The sequence below is a fragment of the Rattus rattus genome, chromosome 8, assembly GCF_011064425.1.
Source record: "Rattus rattus isolate New Zealand chromosome 8, Rrattus_CSIRO_v1, whole genome shotgun sequence".
Classification (NCBI taxonomy): Eukaryota; Metazoa; Chordata; class Mammalia; order Rodentia; family Muridae; genus Rattus; species Rattus rattus.
This window is the reverse complement of record NC_046161.1, coordinates 7,228,717-7,251,049: the sequence shown is the minus strand read 5'-3', so window position 1 is coordinate 7,251,049 and position 22,333 is coordinate 7,228,717. Positions and strand designations below refer to the sequence as shown.

General features: G+C 36.8%; 1 pseudogene; it reads left to right on the top strand.

Moving 5' to 3' along the window:
- The first annotated feature begins 6,989 nt into the window (after positions 1 to 6,989).
- LOC116907213 lies at positions 6,990 to 7,373 on the top strand (annotated as a pseudogene).
- Positions 7,374 to 22,333: the final 14,960 nt, after the last annotated feature.

Sequence of the window (22,333 nt, the reverse complement as noted above, 5' to 3'; positions counted from 1 at the left end):
GATTATTATGTGACTGGAGGAATTTCTTTTCTTGTCTAATTGATTTGGGTTCTGTAGGCTACTTGTATGTTCATGGGCATCACTTTCTTTAGGTTAGGAAAGTTTTCTTCTATAATTTTGTTGAAGATATTTACTGGCCCCTTGAGTTGGGGATCTTCACTCTCTTCTATACCTATTATCATTTGGTTTGGTCTTCTCATCATGCCCCTGTAACCTTAAGTTTTAGGTTAGGAGCTTTTTGCATTTAGCATTTTCTTTGACTTTTGTGGCAATGATTTCTCCGGTATCTTCTGTATCTGACGTTCTGTCTTCTGTCTCTTTATTCTGTTGATGATTCTTGCATCTATGGCTCTTGATCTCTTTCTTAGGTTTTCTATCTCCAGGGTAGTCTCTCTTTGTAATTTCTTTATTGTTTCTAATTCTATTTTTGGATCCTGGATAGTTTTGTTCAATTTCTTTACCTGTTTATTTTTATTTTCCTGTAATTTTTTAAGGAATTTTTGTGTTTTCTCTTTAAGAGCTTCCACTTGTTTACCTGTATTCTCCTGTATTTCTTTAAGGGAGTTATTTATGCCCACCTTAAAATCCTCTTTCATTAGATGTGATTTTAAATCCAAATCTTGCTTTGTTCCATGTGTTGCGAGATCCAGTACTTGCTGTGATGGGAGAACTAGGTTTTGATGATGCATGTAGTCTTGGTTTCTATTGCTTAGGTTTCTGTGCTTGCCTTTTGACATCTGGTTATCTCTGATGTTACTTGGTTTTGCTGTCTCGGCCGGAAGCTTGTCCCTCCTGTGGGCCTCTTAGCCTAGAATCCTGTGATCTTAAGAGTGAGAGTGCTACTGGGAGACCAACTCTTTGAGTCCAGAGGGCTGTGGAACAGCCTCAGCTCTGGGCACAGATGAAGGCTAGAAGTGTCTTGTTCCAGTCTCTCGTGCAGTTCCTGTGTCCTGTGCACTCTCGGTGCCCTGGAGCTTGTCCCTCCTGTAGGCCTGTGAGCCTGAGAACCTGCGAGTCTGTGAACCTGTGAGCCTGTGTGCCTGCGAGCCTGTGATCTTAGGTTTGCGAACACTCCTCCTGGGAGACCAGTCCTCTGCAGGTAGGTTTTTGGTCTGGATAGCTGTGGAACAGCACCAGCTCTGGGCACAGATGAACACTGGAAAGGCTGACGTTTTCTTTCTTTATTGGATCTTTGTGTAGTTTAAATATCAGAGCAACTGTGGCTTCATAGAATGAATTAGGTAGTGTTTCCTTCTGCTTTTGTTATGTGGAATAGTTTGTTTTCTTTGAAGGTCTGTTAGAATTCAGTACTAAAAATACGAAGACATGAGTTTTTTGGGGTTGGAAGACTTTTACTGATTGCTTCTATTTTTTAGGTGTTATGGGGCTGTTTAGGTAGTTTACCTGATCTTGATTTAACTTTGGTACAAGGTCTCTGTCTAGAAATTATCCAATTCATCCTACATTGCTGGTTGGATTGCCAACTGGAACAACCACTCTGGAAGTCAATCTGGTGGCTCCTAAGAAAACTCAAAATACTTCTATCTGAACACCCAGCTATACCACTCCTGAGCATGTCCCCAAAAGATGCTCCACCATATTACAAAGACATGTGCACCACTACGTTCATAGCAGCCTTCTTTGTGATAGTTAGAACCTAGAAACAACCCAGATAACCCTCAACCAAAGAATGGATACTGAAAATGTGGTTCATTTACACAATTAAATACTATTCAGCTATCAAAAATGAGGACATTATGAAATTCTTAGGCAAACGGAACTAGAATATATCTTCCGGAGTGAGGTTGCCAAGACTCCAAAAAGTGAGTACATGGTATGTACTCCCTGATCAGTGGATATTATCCAAAAAGTTAAGAATACCCACTATTCAACTTACAGACCATATGAAACTGAAAAAGAAGAAAGACCCAAGTGTGAATACTTCAATCCTACTTAGAAGGAAGAACAAAATAATCATGAGATGCAGAGTGAGGGAGGGAGGTACCAGAGAGGAAAGTGGGAAAGGGGGAAATGGAGATCAAGCTAAGGTATGAAGGGGAGACAGGAGTTAAGCCCAGATATCCAGGAGAATGCTAAGAAAAATGCAGTAGTGTTGAGTCAGAGAGGAACCTCTAGAAAGTCCCAGACAGCAGAGATTTGAGAGGTTTTCAGGATCCAATGGGTATAGTCTTAAACAAAATGCTCTACAGTGGGAGATGGAACTTAAAGAGAGAACCTCCAGTAGATAGACATAGGCCCCAGTTTAGGCATGAGGCTATCCATCCATCCATCTTCAAAATTCTTGATCCAGAATTGTTCGTGTCTAAAGGAAATGCTGAGACAAAAATGGATCAGAGACTGAAAGAAAAGGCCATCCATAGAGCAGCCCAACTTGGGACCCATACCAGTCACAGGCCTCTGATCACCTCTGATACTATTACTGATGCCATGTTGTGCTTGCAGATAGGAGCCTAACATGGGTATTCTCTGCCAGGCTCCAGCAGAAGCTGAGACAGATGCAAATACTTATAGACAATAATTAAACTGAAGCCAGGGACCCATTTGCAGGAGTTAGGGAAAGGGAATTAAGGAGCTGAAGGGGATTGCAACCCCATAGGAAGAACAAAAGTATCATCTAACCCAGACCCCTTAGAGCTCCAAGAGGCTAATCCACCAACCAAATAACATGCATGGCCTGGTCCATGCCTCTCCACTACATATGTAGCAGAGGACTGCCTTGTCTGGCCTCAACGGGAATGCATGTGCTGAATCCTGTAGAAATGTGATGTTGCAAGGAAGGGAGATGCTACTGGGTTGAGGTGAGAGTGGGTGCATGTGTGTGTGTGGGAGAGCACACTTTCAGAAGCACAGGGGATGGTGACAGGGTAAAAACTCATGGAGGTGAGACCAGGGAAAGAGGCAACATTTATAATGTAAATAAATAAAATAATAAAAAAGCATTGGAAATATCCTGTTATAGTCTGGGTTCTGGGAGGTGAGACCAGGGAAAGAGGCAACATTTATAATGCAAATAAATAAAATAATAAAAAAAGCATTGGAAATATCTGTTATAGTCTTGGTTCTATGGACACTTACTGACAAACAACTCCCAAAGATGACTCAGTCATACCATATCAGGGGTTTTATTTAAGGAACATTGTTGCCTGATTGTAGGATAACTCCATTTAACTCTGTGTCTGTGTGTGTGTGTGTGTGTGTGTGTGTGTGTGTGTGTGTGTGTTTGTGTGTGTTAGGATATATGTGTTTATTTGACTATGACTTTTTCAAAAATACTTTTAGTGTTAGTTGCTCCCACCTCCATATTATCTTCTTATATTATGCTCCTACCCTGTAACCAAACTCACCAATTCCTGTTAATTCATTACCATTTACCTGTTTATATCATTGCATTCTGTCTTCCCTCCCTTTAAAACTTCCTTTCTTCCCACATGACCTCTTGATAATATCTTGCTCTCTCTGAGTATTCCAGATAAAATACATCTATGTTAATACGTGTAGTACTTGTAGTGAGTATTCAGAAATGAGAGAAAAGTACATATGATTTGTCGAGCCTAGACTATCTCGCTCATAATGACTCCTTCTAGTTAGATCCATTTGCCTGCTGCGGACTTCATAATTTATGTGGTAATTTGAAATTTCTAGGTGGTGCTTGTCTGTGTATATATGGTCATATGCAAATTTGTGACAGTGTCCATGGAGGCCAGGGTGTCAAATTTCCTGAAGCTGGAATTTTGAGGAGCCTTATTTATGTTTTGGGAACAGGAGGAGGGACCTATGCCACCACTTAAGCTATTTCTCCAATATCTGAGTCTGTTTTCTTCTTAACAGCTGAATAATATTTCTTTGTATGTATATACACTTTGTCATTCATCCATCAGTTGATGGACATTGAGGTTATTTCTGCTTCCTGGCTGTTGTGAATAGAGTATTAATAATTTGTGAAGAGTGTTCTTGAAATCTAGATTCACATTATTCCCCTACACTCAACAATGCTGTATTATAATATAGTGATACCTGCTCATGAACAGTATCGTTCACCAGGGACAGAATATCCAAACTATTCAAACACTGTCAGTTGCATCATCCTTTCATTCCAATAGCGAATTCTAAGACTCACAAGTGTCACTTGTAGTCCCAGACAATACTGGATAATTTTTTCATCCATTCTATGAATAATTACAATGGCAAGAGCAAGAACATACCGAAATCAAGTCTTTATCCCTAATCTCTAAAGACTTTGTTGACTAAATCGGTGCAGATACTTGAGCTAGGCGTCCCTCTTTCTACCTTACTTCGGCTGTACATGTTAAGCAGAACTGAATCCCAAAGGGAACCTTAAAGCATTCAAATAGACTACAGAATAAAAAGGGATGGGAATTGCGTGACTTTATGAATATCTAGCACATATATAGCTTTTTTAAACACAAATGATCCTTGCAATTTTAAGATAATACACTTCCCCTTTATACCATGTCTTTTAAAAAGCTATCAATATAGCTTTTGATTTTTCATACATGACTATTGACTTGGCCAATTCCCTTTGTTTTTATTTTTCAATTCTCTTCAATAGAACAAGATTACAGAAGTTCCCTATTTGGTAGTAAGTATAGAGACAAGCATGCTGTCTTTTGCCTGGGGACCACAAATGTATTGATCAGTTTTGTGCTGTGTGCAGCACACAGATTCAGTGCAGTGATGGAATGAAAATTGAATCATGGTATACAGGAGTTGGAAAGTCCTCCAGGTAGTCATTTAGTGCACTCTGATAAGAAGGAAATATACAAAAAAAATGCAGAACAAATGTATCCTGTGGTATATGAGAACAGACATTACTGAAATGATTGTCATTTGAAAAACAATTTTTAAATTAGTATAGAGATTGAACACCCAACTCTTGAACCACAGACTTATCATGAACACAGGCATACTCAATTCTGACTAAGTAATATCAATTCTCCATACCATCAGGAGGAAAATTATTCTGATAAAGACATACTAAAACATAGAAGTTCTCTATCTTATCGGGAGGGATGTAATTAAAACAGACAATTTGGATAAGTCTAGAAAGGTTCTTTCCATCATTTCCAACAGAACAGACATGTGATCAACCTGTTGTTTTGCTTTCTAGGCAAAGATATTAAAATCTATATAGCAAAAGCAGATCTGTGCTTATCTTGAGACATGGGCTCAATAATGATGCTGTGAACAAAAGATTAGAAAAATAAGATAGGGAGCATACATGTGGCAGAATATTATTCAGCCATTCAAGCAAAAGAATGTTTTCAACCAAAATGGATAGTGCTGGAGGGATACATGTTCGGCAAAATGAGTCAAATAAAGAAAGATGAATACCGTATGGCCTTCTTTTGTAAAAACTGATGAAGATATATCAGAAATGCTGGTAAACATGACAGCAGAAAAAGTGAAGAGCCCCACGGTTTCTGATTTTGTTTTTGTTTTTTTTTTTATGATGTGTTGTTCTGACTTTGCAGTCTTTCATTGGTTTTATGTGTTCTTACCCTCCTTCCTACCAGTAGGTTTGTTATGGCCTACAGCACTTCAGAGGATATACCCCAACCTTCCTAGCAACTCTGCAACTCCCTCTTTGTATTGGCCTTCGCTCTTAGCTAATATGTCGCACAAACTGTCCGAGGCAATGTCAAACATGATGCTGGCTCATATGTATGTGTGCATGTATTTTGTTTTATTTGGTTTGCTTTGGTTTGGTATCATATAACCTTTGTGTATCACAGAAACTGGAAAGATACAGTAGCTTGTGAATGTCATCTTGTGAAAGTGAAGACAGCAACAACGTCTTCAGTCCCCACATGTGACTTGTAATTGCATGGACTCAGTATCTAAGCATTTTACTCTAGATATTCAATGTCAGGCTTTATGAGCAAGTGTTGAAAAGAAACCTGGAAATCTGCTGCTCTAATGCTCTAGTTTAGACCTCAATTTTGGCCTTCTCTACTGTCAACATGTTTAAAGTCTTTCACCTTTGAAGATAATCATTCTAAGCATTTTATTATCTGCCATAGAAACATAAAGTCACCATAGCAACAGGCATCTAATCCCCTTTTCCTTATAGGTAGTATTTCTCCCACTCTGAAGGGGTGTTCTAACATAATGTCACAAGCAATTATTATTTGTATCCATATTGCCAGGTGTCCAATATATAATCCAGCTGCAAATTCCCAGTGCACCTGTGCTTTCCTAGGCTACACTTTGAATCTCTACTACATGCTCTACTGTCGAGGGAAAACACAATCTAGATGGCTACTATGCAGGGAGCTGTATTAGTAACTATGTATAAAACTGTTATCTTCATTTGAAGAGATGGGAACATGCTGTGGCAAAGAGAGAAGTCGAGACGAGGACTGTGTATTTCATAGAGGTTGATAAAACTGCAAGTGCCTCCATATTATCACAATTGACTGAACCTTTTGATCACTGAATTAACCCAATAAACTGCAGAGTTTTGTAGGAGGGAAGTAACACCTCTTAAAAGTTAGCTCTTCTATCCTTTCAGCTACAAACAAGTTCTAGAACACTGAGCTGCTGTTGTACGAATCCTGCATCTTACTTCTTGAGATGGGGATATACAACCCTTGTAATCTGAAGCTAAAATAGTCACTTATGCTTCTTTGTATGCTATTGAGATCAGTGCTCAGATGGCAAAAAAGGCCACATCATTGGCAGAAAATATACATGAGGATTGTCACAAAACAAGACTAGAACTGTGAGTACACAGTGTAGGAATGTCTACACTTACGAGATTCTGTGTAGAAGTTCCTGTTTTCAGATCTACTGAAATACATGAGTGAAATTTTCAGGAGACATATAGTAGTAAAGATAAGGTAATTGCCTTCCTTGGTGTGATTCTGTCCTGTGTGTCTGTTCTGAGGAACAGTAGGCAGTTATTTTCTGTCCGGCTTCTCTCACACAGTAGTGCGTACCTTCACCTCATGGAAGACTCGAGGAACATGGACATGAGCCCTCTTACGCCTCAGGACTACCTTTTCTGTTGTGAACTAAAGACAGACAAAGACTATCACTTGAAAGTGGATGAAAATGAGCAGCAGTTATCATAAGAACGGTCAGGTTAGGAGCAGGGGCCAAAGATGAGTTACACATCATAGAGGCAGAAGCAATGAACTGTGAAGTAACACTGACAACTTTGAAAATGTCTGCACAACCAACAGTTTCCCTTGGGGGTTTTGAAATTACACCACCTGTGGTCTTAAGGTTGAAGTGTGGTTCAGGGCCTGTGCACATAAGTGGACAGCACCTAGTAGCTGTAGAGGAAGATGCAGAGTCAGAAGAATGAAGATGAGGAAGTTGTAAAATAGTTTAAACAGTTTGAAATATTCTGTCTTACTTTATTTCTGTAATAGTTAATATCTGGCTGTCCTTTTTATAATGCAAAGTCAGAACTTTCCCTACTGTGTTTGATAAATGTTGTCCAGGTTCAATTGCCAAGAATGTGTTGTCTAAAATGCCTGTTTAGTTTTCAAGGATGGAACTCCACCCTTTACTTGGATTTAAGTATGCATAGAATGTTATGATAGGACATAGTAATAGTGGTGGTCAGATGTGGAAATGGTATGAAGACAACATATACATGTGAAATAAATTCAGTATTCTAATAAAGTAGAAAAAAGATAAGACAATTAAGCATTTGGAGCCCTTGGTTGAAAAGATGGTTCAGCAATTAAAGGCACTGGCTGCTTCTCCAGAGTTCCTGGGTCCAATTCTCAGAACCCACATGGTGGTTTACAACTGCCTACAATAGGAGTACCATGGAATCAGATTCAAATTCCCTCTTCTGGTGCATACTTGCAAATGAAAAACCCATACACAAAAAAAATACAATTTTCAAAAGTAAATAAATCTTTAAAACCTTAGATGTCAAATTAATGAAGGCTTAGGTTATGTAGATATATAATTAATTTTTTTCTAATTACTACTCTTTTAGAGTTTATTTAAATTGGTTATTTTATTTATTTCCATTTCAAATGCTATCCCCCTTCCCAGTTTCCCTCCACAAGCCCCTTATCCTCTTCTCCCTCCCCCTGCCTCTATGAGGTTGTTCCCCCACCTACTCACCCACTCCTGTCTCAGCAGCCTAGCACTCCCCTATCACTAGCCTCCCAATGGAGGCTTGGGTTAACAAGCCTTCATAAGACCAAGGGGCTTCTAGCTGCTTCTTGTTCCGTGAATTGATAGAAATCCAGATGAGATAGCAAACAAAAAATAATGTCTGTCAATATCAGGAGCAATACTCTGTCTGTAACATACCCTCCTAATTCTTACCTATTAAGACTTTTGCCAATATGTCATTGCCTCTTTCATAGTGTCTCCTTTCTTGCCTCTCAGGAATGTACAGACTGACAGACTATGGCTGGAATACTCACTGTGTAAAAACATACTCTCAATCCCATTTCTGGTTTCAGGCATTTTGGTATATTTCTTTCCTTAGAGACCTAAGCCCACTATGGTTTAACATCATCTAGTGTCTCCTGTGAGCTCTGCATCTGCTTCTTGCCTGAGGGCTTCTGGTATGAAAAAATTTTAAATATAAAATTTTCAGTAATTTTGACATTCTAGGTGCCAAAACTCACCCAGAGAGAAACAGATGATAATGGATAAGTAGTCCTTTACATGACTTAGCCCATTAATTCTGTGTGATGTTTATGTATTCACTTGGTCCCTAAAGAACAGAACTTCATTTTCATAATGCTTTTTATATCAAGGTCTACATTATAAATTTTAAAGTGGAACTATGTGTGGGCTTGCTTAACTCTATCTAATAGGCATGCTTCAGAGTCCCTGAGGACCAGGTGTACTGCTCTGGCAGGCAAACCTTTGATACTTCTACTGCTTAAATGGACAACACCTTTTCCTTCTTACTATAGTGAACATTGGCTTTGAGGAGGTACATCCATGGCCTTCTTTTGCTATTCTCCACTGTCTTCTTTAGTCTGTCATGATTGGGATGATGTCTTTAAAAGCTTAGCTATCTCAAGGCAAGAAGCTCCAACCTTCTCTTCTTTATGCTTATTTATGCCTCTGCATTCCCTTTATCTCTGCAGCATGAAGAACATTCGTTGAGTTCAAGGCACCTTTCCTACACGAATGAAAAAAAGCAGAAAGCGTTATAAAGGGAAAATCAAGTACATGCCATGCTATGTCCATTTCCTTGTTTTTCTGATATTATCAGTGGTGTTATTTTATTCTGTCAACAGAACCAATCGAAACAGAACAGCCCCAAAGGCAACTAAAAGAGTCTTTGAAAAATCTTTAAATTCTATAATCAATTAAAAATTCATGCTCTTAAAGAATCATTCATTTAATTAGAAACAGAAATTGTACTTATTTAGTGACAACTTCTACATCTGTAAACATTCTGAGTAAAACATATTATCTAATAAAAATTTAAAAGCAGTGAATAGTATTGCAAATTTTACTGTTTTCCATGTAATGTTAATGTTTGTAAGCAATATTGCATTTTATCCTACAATATAAACTAAAAGATTCCATAATTTTTCTATTTTATTATTATTATTATTAACCTTTTTATTCATTTACATTTCAAATCATGTCCCCCTTTCTGGTTTCCCCGTTATAAATACCCCATTGCATCCCCCTCTTCCCTCTACTTTGCTTCTATGAGGGTGCTTTTCCACCCCCTCACCCATTCCTGTGTCACTGCTTAGCATCCCCCTTCTCTGGGGCATCAAGCCTTCACAGGACCAAGGACATCCCCTCCCATTGATGCCAGATAAGACCATCCTCTGCTAACAATGCATCTGGAGCCATGACTTCCTCTATACTCTTTGGTTGATGGGTTAGTCCCAGGGACTAAATTTTTCTGTTTTTATTTTTTAGTATAATGCTCTTTTCTACAATGTCTTCATGTGTCATTCCTAGCATTGTGTAGCTTTGTGTATTAGATGTCCTAAAGAACAAGGTGATTCACGAAATCAAAATATATCTGAAATAAGAACTCTATAACCTACCACATTCCAGCTTTACAATAATGTGCTTTCCTAATGTGTAACTATTTTGGAGTATTTTATAATAAGCATGACATGGATATTGGACTCTTGGACTCTCAGCAAATATGACTACTCAAAGGAGACTGTCTAAGATGGCATGCAATGATGACCTCATATGATTGGGGGAGGGGCTCAGGAGGCCCCACCCCTCCATTAATAGCTACAGACAGTGAACTACTATATCAGAGCAGCTGCTTATAACTTGCCCATGCTACTGTACGTAATAGTGCATAAAGTATTGTTCACTAATCTAGAGTAGAATGAAATCCTTCCATTGGTCCTAGGATGTTTCTTTATTAATTTATCATCTGTGCTGAATACATAGCTCCTTTCCTCAGGGAAAAAAATCGCATAATAGCAGCTTGCAAATTTCTATTGCTTAAGGTACATGTTACATATAGAGATTTTCTGGGTTATGCATGTCTGAGTGTTTTATTTTGGTAAGCAAGAATACATTTGTCCCTTCCTAACTCTCATTGTTCTGACGCATGATATAGATATTTGATTTTTGCTCATTTTCTGGAAGTAAATATTTATTTCTGTCTTTCTATAGCAATAAACAAGTAAATAAATTAAGTACAATCATACAAAGATGGAAAGATAGGCAGAGAATATTAGAAAAAGTGTAATATAAATTAATACAGAATATCTATAGATTAATATATTTTTTATTTATTAAGACATTTATTGGAGTTGGGGATTTAGCTCAGTGGTAGAGCGCTTGCCTAGCAAACGCAAGGCCCTGGGTTTGGTCCCCAGCTCAAAAAAAAAAAAAAAAAAAAAAAAAAAAAAAAAAGAAAAAGAAAAAAAAAAAGACATTTATTTTATTGATTTAGGTAAATAATAATTTCTAAAATGTTATTAAGCATCTGAAATATATTTTTCTTAATGTATTCATATGACTGTTTTGCTTGCATGTATATAAATTTGACACATGTGTTGGTAGTTGATATAGAGGTTAGAAGAGGGAACTGTATTCCTTGGAGTTGAATTATGTGACAGTCACAGAACACCATCTGAGTACTGGGAACTGAAACTGGGTTCTATTTTGAGACCAAGTCCTTTTTACAGCTGAGGCATCTCTCCAGATCCAATAGTAGTTTCTAAGCTGCATGTGGGAAGCTTGTGTTTGTGTTCTTAAGGGCTACCCCACGAAGGTAAAAATTTGCTAGATATTATTTTACCTCTTGGTAAAGTGTAGCTATTTGATGCTAATATATAGGAAAGGAACCTGGTTAAGGCTAAGCTAGTATAATGTGCCTAAAAGGAGTTGCATGTGAACTGGGGATTGTCAGAATAAAATAAGTCTGATCCTGTTTTCAGTGGTGCTTGTCTACCCACTTATGAAACTATTTTAATCTCTCCCTTCAGACAATGAAGGCTTTTATTTTCCCTGTTTTGTATTTACTGTATTTTTAGCACTTAAATCCATACTGGTATGTAGAATGAATTTAAGAAATATATCATAAGTAAATAAATAATAGTTTTTTAAATATATATATAGTATATTGGTATAAACTCTTCAGTAACCTGATGATATAATGCTACTGTGAAATAAGTGTTAGTTTCCAATGCAACTTAAAGAATATTAAAAGAATGTGGAAACAACCTAAAAATTTTTATAGAATATGATAACTTTTATCTAGAAAATAAGTAAATACTTTGTCACTGATAAATAACAATGTAGCATCTACTTCATGTCATAGAAAGAAGGCATTCTGGAAATTCCCAGAACTGACATTCAGATACTAGGAATAAACATCCATAGGAAGTTTTGAAAAAGCTATTAGAGCAGGGTATCACATCAGGATAAAACAGTGTAAAGGAGATATTTGAGGGACTAAAGAAATATTTCCTGATAAGCAATGTGACTGTAGAAAATAGTAAATGCAGTAGACAAATGTCAGATCAAGTGACATCATACTAGCTATGAAGAAAATAGCTGTTATTAAGGTGAATGAAGGCATTAATCTGAGCAGAAAGCAATGAAGACATTAATTTAAAAAGTTGTAATTCCTATGTGGAAGTTGATTTACAGTGATGATGGGCAAAATAAGGCATAATATCTTGGCATTTCTTCTGTGAGCCAACCGTGCACTGATAATAACTGTTCTTGCTTTCACTTGTGAACATGATGTTACTTATTGTTTTCAATTACAGCCATATAGATAGCCACACACTATAATGAAGTTTAAGTCCGTCAATTATCGAGTAGATATCATTAACCATTTTATAGTAGAAACTCCAATATTCATGATTACTAAAAGTCTAGATTTTCTGTAGAAAAGATCATGCATGATAGAAATTTCATATATTTATGTATATAGGTAAAACATATATGTATTTTTGTTAAATACATGTATGTATTTACATTATATATGAAATACAGATATTTAGTATATATTTCCTTTATAAGGATATAATGGGTAATCAAGAAGCACTCAGTATATTCATTTAAAACTGCTTGCAATAAGTACTATATATAATACAATACATTTTAATATGTATTATAAATAACACCAAATTCTAGAGTATACTTGAAAGTAAAATTGAATGTTTGTTGTGCTATGTATTTATATTTCCATTGCATTTTCTATTAGATATTTCTCATCTTTACTTTGCTGAACAAGCACAACATACAGTAGTTAAGTGTACTGACATGCTTCAAGATAGAGTTCAAATTTTATGGAGAAACCATGTCACTATTGGTATGTTATGGGCACGATCCTGTGAGTTGATCTGATCTTGATCTGATGAAATTCTTGGCTAATTTTACTGTTTTTCTTCCTTACTAGTAAAGCTGCCATCAGTAGACAGTTAAAAGTTTTAGATTCCCATGGTACACGGGAAATCGTTCCAAAGCCAACTGAATATCAAAATATTCCTAGGATGAAAATGAAATGCCAAAAGATGTTGGCAATAGAGTTCTGACTGTCTCCGTCCAAAATATTTTCCAAGATTTAACCAAATATGTGTCCACTTGAATTTAAACATATCTATGATATATTTACAAATATGTGTACACTGAGAGGCAATAGCATAAAAATACATGTTCATTTAAATGAGACTACATTAATAAAGTATTTATAAGTATGAAGCACTCTAAGATGCAAAAGCACATCAACTCTGAAACTAAATTTACATGGATAATCATCCTAAAATGTGATTTATCCATTTAAATCTTTTGCTACAAATCCATTCTTATATTTAAACCAAGTAAGGGTATATTGCATGATTAAATCCCTCTTAAATATATTCATGTTGCCATTTACCTGGGAAAGGAATCTCGTGACATTCTCACAAACAACCCTATAGCAATATGTAGTTAAGCTTGTGAACTAAGTGTTTTAATGCATGCAGTGAGGTTGTGCATTACAGGTTTCTGACATCTTAAAAGCAGGTTATGTTCTCCTCATGGGGATATGGACATAAACAAATGTGTTCAAAAGGAATGTCTGCTCTGCAAACACAGGCTTTCATTTTGTGGGTGTTTATTCTGAACAGCATGCTTTTTAAACATGATTAGGATCTGAGCAAATTGTACTGAGTATGTTGTGTGGGATACAGGGCAATAACAGCTGTCAAGAGTGCTGTTGAGGAAAAGTAAAATGACATTCAGTGAATGGACAAAATGAATCTCTCTCTCTCCTTCTCTCTCTCTCTCTCTCTCTCTCTCTCTCTCTCTCTCTCTCTCTCTCTCTCCCTCTCTCTCTCTCTCTCTCTCAATCCTGTTCCTTACAACACATGCAAGTAGAAAAAAATGAGAAGCATCAACCTTCTTTTACAATGCATGGTGATGATGATTATAGTGTGTGTGTTGTATGTGAGTGTGTGGAGTGTGTGGAGTGTGTGTGTGTGTGTGTGTGTGTGTGTGTGTGTGTGTGTGTGTGTGAGTGTGTGTGTGTGCTTGCATGCACACATGCCCACTTAGGTGAATATATGCCACAGTATACTTGTGTAAATGAGAGAACGATTTCAGGTACCACTGAGTTCTCATTTGCCTCCTTTTTTGATTCCAGGACTCTCACTGCTTGCTTTTAGGTGTGCGGGCTAGTGCTTCATGAGCATTGGAGTTTTATGCAGATTCTGGGAATTCTTTCTCAGAACCTCACATTAGAGCTGTAAATGCTTTACTGACTCAGCCATTTTCCAGCCTCAAATTTTACTTGATCCTCAGATACCCAATTCCTATGTAGGTTTCTAGACTCCAAAGGTTGTCCTCAACATGCAGGTCAATCTACTTAACTCACCCATTAATGTTGTCTCGAGCTCAATGCTATGTATGGTGTACCATGTTCAAGTCAAAATGCTATTAAAAAGTCAGACATCCTCAGCCAATGACACTGTTCAGTTGCCATAATTCATTTCAATGTAAACATTCATTCACAAATATTTTCATTGTTTAAAATATATGGATGGTGGACTTTAAAGATTACTCGGTGGTTAGGAGAACTTGCTCTTCTACAGGACTAGGGTCCAGTTTCCGCCATCTATGCCATGTGGCTCAGAAATACATGTACACATGTATATAGTGAGATTTAAGTCCATACTTGTAAATTCAACGCGTTTCTTTCCCTGTCACCTCAACCACGTTTTCCTCCCAATTTAACATGCCATTTTTTGTTTTGTAAGCACTCTGAGTTTACTTAGCGCTGTCTGTTCTCACCTACAGTAGCTATCTGTTGCCCATAGCTCATCTACAGGTAATAATTGTTAAGCCTTTTCTCCATCAATGTATGAATTTTGGATGGATTGATCTTACTTTTGTATTATGCACAGTCATGGCCTTTGTTCTTATGTGTAAGTGTGTTATAATGTCAGGCAAATGGTGTCCACAGAAAAGTTTATTAGTCATATTTCAGAGCCTTTTTTAGCCTTCATCAGAAATTTTACTTTTTGCCCCAGATGCCAGTTAATAGATAGAATCAAAGTTAGTCAATGTGCAGGGAGAAAGATTGTGGATGCTAAACTCTGAGTGTGATATCGCTGTCACAATCCCATCTCTCATGGCTCAAAGATCATCAGGAAAGAAGGAGACAGTAAAATTTTAACAAATTATTTCTTAATCCTCTGGAAACAAAAGAAGTATTTCCTCTATGCTAGTGGCTCTCAAATTTCTTAGTGCTGTTTCCCTTTAATACAATTCCTCTTGCTGTAGTGATTCCCAATCCTAAAATTATATTCATTGATACATTACAAATTGTAACATAAATATCTGTGTTTTTCAATGGACTTATCTAACCCCTGTGTAAAGGTTCATTCAACCCTGAAAGGGGTACTGACCCACAGATTGAGAAGCACTGCTATATTCCCTCTGGTTAGTGTAGTATATCATACAGTTCATGTTCTCTCAGAGTCTGCAAACAAAAGGCGTGCACACACACACACACACACACACACACACACACACACTGAATGAAAACATGAATTTATATAACACATATGCATCCATATATAGAGATTTATATATACATTTATATACACACATATATGTATATATGCATATATACACACAAACATATGAAAATGAGAGTTTCCACTATAAGCATTCAAAATATCATGTGGCATTTAGGCATCAGAGAATCTATAACAGTATGTCGTTACTGCTTACCCATGACCTTCAGTAATTAGGTCATTCAACATTTGTCAATAATCAGTGTGTGTGTGTGTGTGTGTGTGTGTGTGTGTGTGTGTGTGTATGAAATTAAGAGAAAGATTTCAAGAGGTATCGGTTGAAATAATAACTAGGAAAAAATATACTACTCATGTATGAAAATCTAAAAAATAAATATAAGAAATATAGATGAGTGTGTAATATATCTTTTATGAGGCTAAAGAAATCAAAAATTTTTAAATATTACTTTATTCTGACACATAAATTTTGATGAATTAATTCGTACAAGCTATTTAAAGGTGCAATAATTTGTTGAACATGTGTTCACACAGCATCATGTGCTAACTTTGCTGTAAACAATGTAGAGCTTTTAAAACGTACCATTAAATATATTTAATTGTTAGGTACATAGAATTCACTTTAAACAAATTTTAATTTTTCATTCTTTTTAAGAAATTCCAAAAGGCTGTTTTTATCTTGGAATGACTGATATTGTTGTGTATGTGTAGTAGGGTCAACATCTCAAATAATAAAACATTAAGGGTGCAAAGATGTCACCATAAGAAATAAAATCTGGCTTATCACAGTTAAGAAAAAATACGCTGGTTTATCCACTCTCTTTTGAGACTCACCAAAACACAAATGACTGCTAAGACAGGAGACAAATAGATGTCTGAGGAAAGCAATTATAACAAAGTGTTATAAACAGTATCTCTAGAGTGTTTAAGTAATTAATATCTACCCTAAAACTCTTTAAGTATGCTTTGAGAATGATGGTTTCCAGTATAAGCATTTGAAATACTGTGGGACATTTAGATATCAGAAACCCGTCTCTTAAAATGTATGCATGGTGCTTACCCATAATCTTCAGTTACTAGGTCTTCCAACCCTTGGCAATAACCAGGGTGTAGGTATCCCTGTCTCAAACCCTTGCCAGTAGTTATGTGTTGCTGTCACAATGTCCTTGCTGGTCTCAGCAGCCTTTCTGTTTGATATGTTGATCCTTCTGGTTTTGAACACTGCCTTCTACAAGTGCTGAGAGCTGCTTATTTTGCCTGTTGATATTGATTTTTTTTTTCTGTAGCTGCACTACATTAAATTCTGCTCTTTCCTGCAAACTGGCTTCAACATGAAGGCATAGTGTAATTGGATCACTAGTGCTGCAGGCAAGCATTATATAGAATTCCGATGGGCCAAGGGAAATACAAATTCAAAAATTTTACTACAGCTATTTGTCATTCTATAAAGAGTTGTTTCCAAACCAAAGCATATAATTTAGAAAACAATAATGACATATTAGAACAAAGTATTTTAATAAATACTTACTAAGTAGCTGTCTCTCAAGAAGTCCAATATTTCCACACACCCTTCTTCGACTATTTTATGTAAATTGGTTTCCACTAATTTTAGGGTAGATGGTTCAGACAGTAGTAGATTAGTTTAATTATTGTTATTTGTTGCTACTATTCTTTCAATCCTTACTGTGATTAAACATTTATTAAGACTCTACCATATGGTGGCTACCTCCTCCAACTAATCAGATGTTTTGATGTGTGTTAGTGACAGATTTGTGTTTCCTTCTGTGTTTGATGCTGTTTCTCATTTTCCATTTAAACACCACCCTGTCTTTGGCACTCTTAATTTCTTGTTTTTCTCTAAAACTATAATCAGAGAAGTGTGATCAAAAGAGCTTCAGAACAGGAGTGAGAAGATGCAATTTCTAGAAAGTAATTAGGAGTTTTGTACTGTGCTTCTGTGGAGGCTTTTGAATATGACTCAAATAATTCTGTTATTTTTCATCCTGCTTCTAAATTGAGGTGACCCACATAGATGGAATATAATACTACCTTCAGTTATGACTAAACATTTCATTATGTGAAAAAATGTCAGAGACTCAAAGAAAAATAAAATAAGCACACAAGTTTAATCCATACAATTATTTAATTGGCAATGCTTTAATTTTAATGATGATCTTTGCTTTGAACAATTTTCTGTTGTTTCGTTGTGTTGTGGTAAAGGATACTGGCAAATATTTAGTTGAAAACCAGTATATATATATATATATATATATATATATATATATATATATATATATCAAGAGAACATGTGATTAGGAGGTAATTCTATAGAAGAATTTTTCTCTGCTCTCTTCCATTACAAACTGGGACAAGGCTAAAAATAAAACAGTAAAGGATACACTTTACCATCAATTCCAAGCCAAGAAATGATCTCCACACAGAAGACAGGAAAGAAAAGGAAATATATTTCTCCATCTACATAAAGTTTGCTCTGATGTAACTTTGTATTGCGCTCTGAAGTTTACTAGCGACCTAAAGGGAGGGCGGGTAACAAAAGTGGTAACTTTTAACCAGTTTTGGTGGTTGTTGCCTGCATTGACTAGCAAATTCAGTAATTAATTGTTATTTCCAGCTGAATGGTGTTTCATAGTGTATATGCTCCACAGTGCCTTTTCTATTGACAAACACTTAGGGTGCTTCCAATTCCTAGCTACTGTGATTAGAATAGCAGTGAATATGGCTGAACAAGTGTCTAGAATAAGGCATTGAGCCTTTCAGACACATACTAGGATGATAAACCTGAAGCATATGGTAGCTCTTCTTTTAGCCTTTAATGAATGATTCCCTATACTGATTTCCATAGTAACTATACAAGTTTTCAACACCACTAAGAGTGAATAAGGAGACTCCTTCCGCTCACCAGTACCAGCAAGTTTTTTCAGTAATTTTGAATTCTTTCAGCATTCTATAACAGTTATATAATGTTACCCTTTTATTAAAATTTGCATTTATTTTAATAATATTTCTAAAATATTTGATTCCAGACACATCAGAAACTGAGAACTTATACTGTAGTTCATTTCATTGTTTAAGGCTTTATCTCATTAACCATATCAAAGATAAAACTGGTAATAAAAAGGTTTTCTTCTAAGATAAATGAATCCACATAAACTACACTCAGATAGAAATGTAATTCACCTTGACGATACTGAGACAATGCAGACTACCACAGATACCCTGTAGTTTATATGCTCAGAATAGAGTTCTCTTGGAAATAATCTGGGGTAGATATAAGCAATAATTATGTTTTAATAGCAATAAATAAATAGTTGCAAAATTAGGTCAAAATTATTGACTAATGTTGAAAAAATTGATTTTGCAGTGATATTCTGCCTTTATTAATTTTTATTAATAATTTTTTCTTTTTAAACTTCATAGGTATATACAAGGCATTCTGATTGCTCTCACCTCACCTGTCCATCACTTATCTCCCTCCCACCCCTGTCAACCTACCCTCTCTCCTCATAGCTCCCAATTCCATGCTCATTTCTTTTAACTTTGTTTTGTGACTCACCACGTTTAACCTGGACCATCTGTATGGTACAGACACAGTGATCTCTAATGGATGCCAAAATGAGTAACCAACAAGATAATATACTTTGTTGACTGTTCATTGGATAAGCAGTTAGATGACTTATTGTGAGGACACTTTGGTACAATACCAAAGATGTGGCCCATGGAAAAAATTATCTATGATCTGACTTTTTTTAAAACTTACAACTTTTGTTCAGTGAAAACCAAGGCCAAAAGAGTGAAAACTAAAACAAACAAACAACATTAAAACCAACAAAAATAAGATATGAGAATGGAGAGTATATTTGTAAATGACATACTCTTATTCAAAATATATGAATAAATTACAAGGTAAGCAACTTAAGACAACAGAATAAGTTGAAGAAGTAGACAGATGCTTCATTAAGGAGAATGTGAATCGTGGAATTACATCCTGACATGCTCAATCTGCAGAGTCCATGCATTTCTATTTGAAATGCTATGGCAATGATATACTACTCCAGGTCTGTTAGAATGTCCAATCCAAAACACTAACCCACAAGAACAGGCAAGAATATGAGGCCAGAAGAATGCTCACACTGGAAAGGCAAATTGGTAGAGCCAGCCTGGAGAAAGTTGCTAGACTCTTGGAAAGGTAAATACATAAGTCATACATAAGAACTTTGAATTTTAAAAATAACTCAAAAAGGATTTCTGTGCATACATGTGTGTATGTGTGTATGAGTGTGTGTATGTATGAGAAGTTATTTTTGTCACTTCTGTATATATATGTGTGTATACACATATATATATATATATGTATTTCATTGTATTTTGTGTATGTCACTGTGTATACATGTGTGTGTACGTCTTTGTATGTGTGTCTTTGTGTTTATGAATATATATGTGTGTCTATGTGCATATGAGTACATGTGTCTATTTGCATGTGATTGTGTGTGCACATGCAAGTGTATTCAGATGTGTGTGAGTGGTTGTAGGTATATGTGAGTGTACAGATATGGGTAAGGATGTGTGTGTGTGTTTGTGTATGTGTGCGCTCGCATGTGTGTGCATACATTTGGATATTTTCTGTGTTTCTATGTGCCTATGTATGTATGTACTTCCATAGGTGTAGATTAGCACATAAGGAATATGGCATTTTAGGTCTTTCACTTGAAAAATTGCAAGAAATCATAATGAAAGAGCTGATTTGTTCTGTTTCATATCACAGAGCCTGACTTAAATGTCTACTCCAATCATCGTAATATTCTTTTGACAATTACTTATCTTATCTTTCTAATTTCAAGTAAAATCACACAACTTGATAAAAATTATTTTTGATCACACATTTATAAAGCGGAGCATTGAGTTACAGCTGAGATTTCATAGTTAAATATTTAATCTTGAAGTTTGATTCCTTAGAGAAGCAGTTTCTGTGCTGGATGAGAGATTAGTCTCTGGTTCTTCATCATATGACTACCAACTGCATGTCTGTGAAGGATGGTCAGAGCACCCTGGCAGCTGAGATGACCTTTTTCCAATTCTAAAGGTTTCTATGAGGAAAGGGGTCAGCTGTGCACTCTTTCCCTTTAAATTACAGAGAGATATGTGGCTCGAGAATCCAGCCCTAATGCAAACATTAGCAATAGAAAAAGCCTATTGCTGACCACTGACAGGAATTTAGTTTCCTTGGTTTCAATACCTGCAGGAGATATTCTTCAAACCCTTGTCTTCTCTGTGGGCATCATTTTATTTTAATGAAAGAAAAAATATTCTGGGAAGAAAATTAGCTACCATTTGGAGACAGCCAGCTGCTATGATTTGGAACAAAAGCAGCTTCAAACAGCATTCCTGCTCTCAGGAATTGGCTTTGGGCAGAGACATGGGAGTAGAAAAGATAGAAATTAAAAATAAAAGCAACACAAGAACAAGGCACATTTATCTTCAGAGGCAAAAACAAAACACAACACACCACCAACAACAACATCCCTGAGCTTTCAGAGGTCCATACTTTGATGTCAAATGTATGCAGTATGTCAGCCGGAAGGGCATCACTCAAATCTGAAGTTGGTTCTTAGAATATTCTAAGAAATATATGAACTATATAGTGCTGAAATTATTTTTGACCCTTAAGTATTACATTTGTTTTATTATGATTCAACTTTTTTTTTTTTGAGAACTGTCTCATTAAGAACTAGTAATTTGAGTCTTTTGCTAATAGGCACTGATGGGCTCTGAGGGCAGGGAGTAAGCCAGAGACAAGAAAAATCCTGCCTGGGACTGAATGGCCTGGGCTGCTCCTGAGCTTGATGAGTTAGAAGAGATAGCCTGGTGCAATGTGGCATGAAAAGAAAGCTATCCTGAAGTGACCACCAGTCTGGTGATGAGCAGGCATGGGCAAGTAGATCATGCCAGAGATGACCTTTGACCAATGCCATAGTGTGCAGAAGGTACATAGTACTCCTGTGACTACTAATGAGATGCCCCCAGACACCCAGAGATCCTTGGTACCACTAAGAGGAGCAAATAAGTGGTGGAAAAGTGGAAGAGAAAGAGAAGCAAATGGATGTGGGCACAATGAAGAGAGGCAGAACTAGAGACTCTATGACTGAGGAAGAGTAAAATGTGAATAGCTGGTGATGCCATGTGGGACAATGGTGAGTTCCTGGCCTGTGCTGCCCCTGGGACCAAATCCATGTGCATGACCTCTGGCTACAGGGTTCTGTTGCCACCAAAGGTCAAGCAGATATTTCTGGTCTGGACTGTGGCCCAGAGACATGTTGATGTCTGAGGGATCTGTAGAACTGGCCCACTACTTGCCTAGACATCATGGGAGAGGTAGCTCTGAGGACATGAGAGTAGGAGAACTGATCCCATCCTGAGTCAGCTACAATATTTGGGTAAACAACTTGGCACTTTGCCCAGGAAGTATAGTAGAGGTGGCCCTAGTTGTCGGAGTTGTAGGTGAGCCAGCCTCAGATGTATGAGCATGGGAGAGACAGCTCTGCCACTCAACTCTCATGTAGGGAAAAAGATGAGGAAATGATGGCCTTCCACACTCTCACATGCTGGCACGTACAACAGGCAGGAGAACTTACTCCATGGTTATGAGAGCTTTATATGCCGTAGCCCTCTGAACAGAGGGCCCTGAACCCTGTATGGTTAGCATAGTAGAGCTGGCTGGCCTCAAGTCTGTGAGTGTGGGAGAGCTGGCCCTGCATCTTGCCTGCTGTGGTAGCTCTTACAATGTGCCCTTCTCCCCTCCCTTGTTCCTCACCACCTATGGC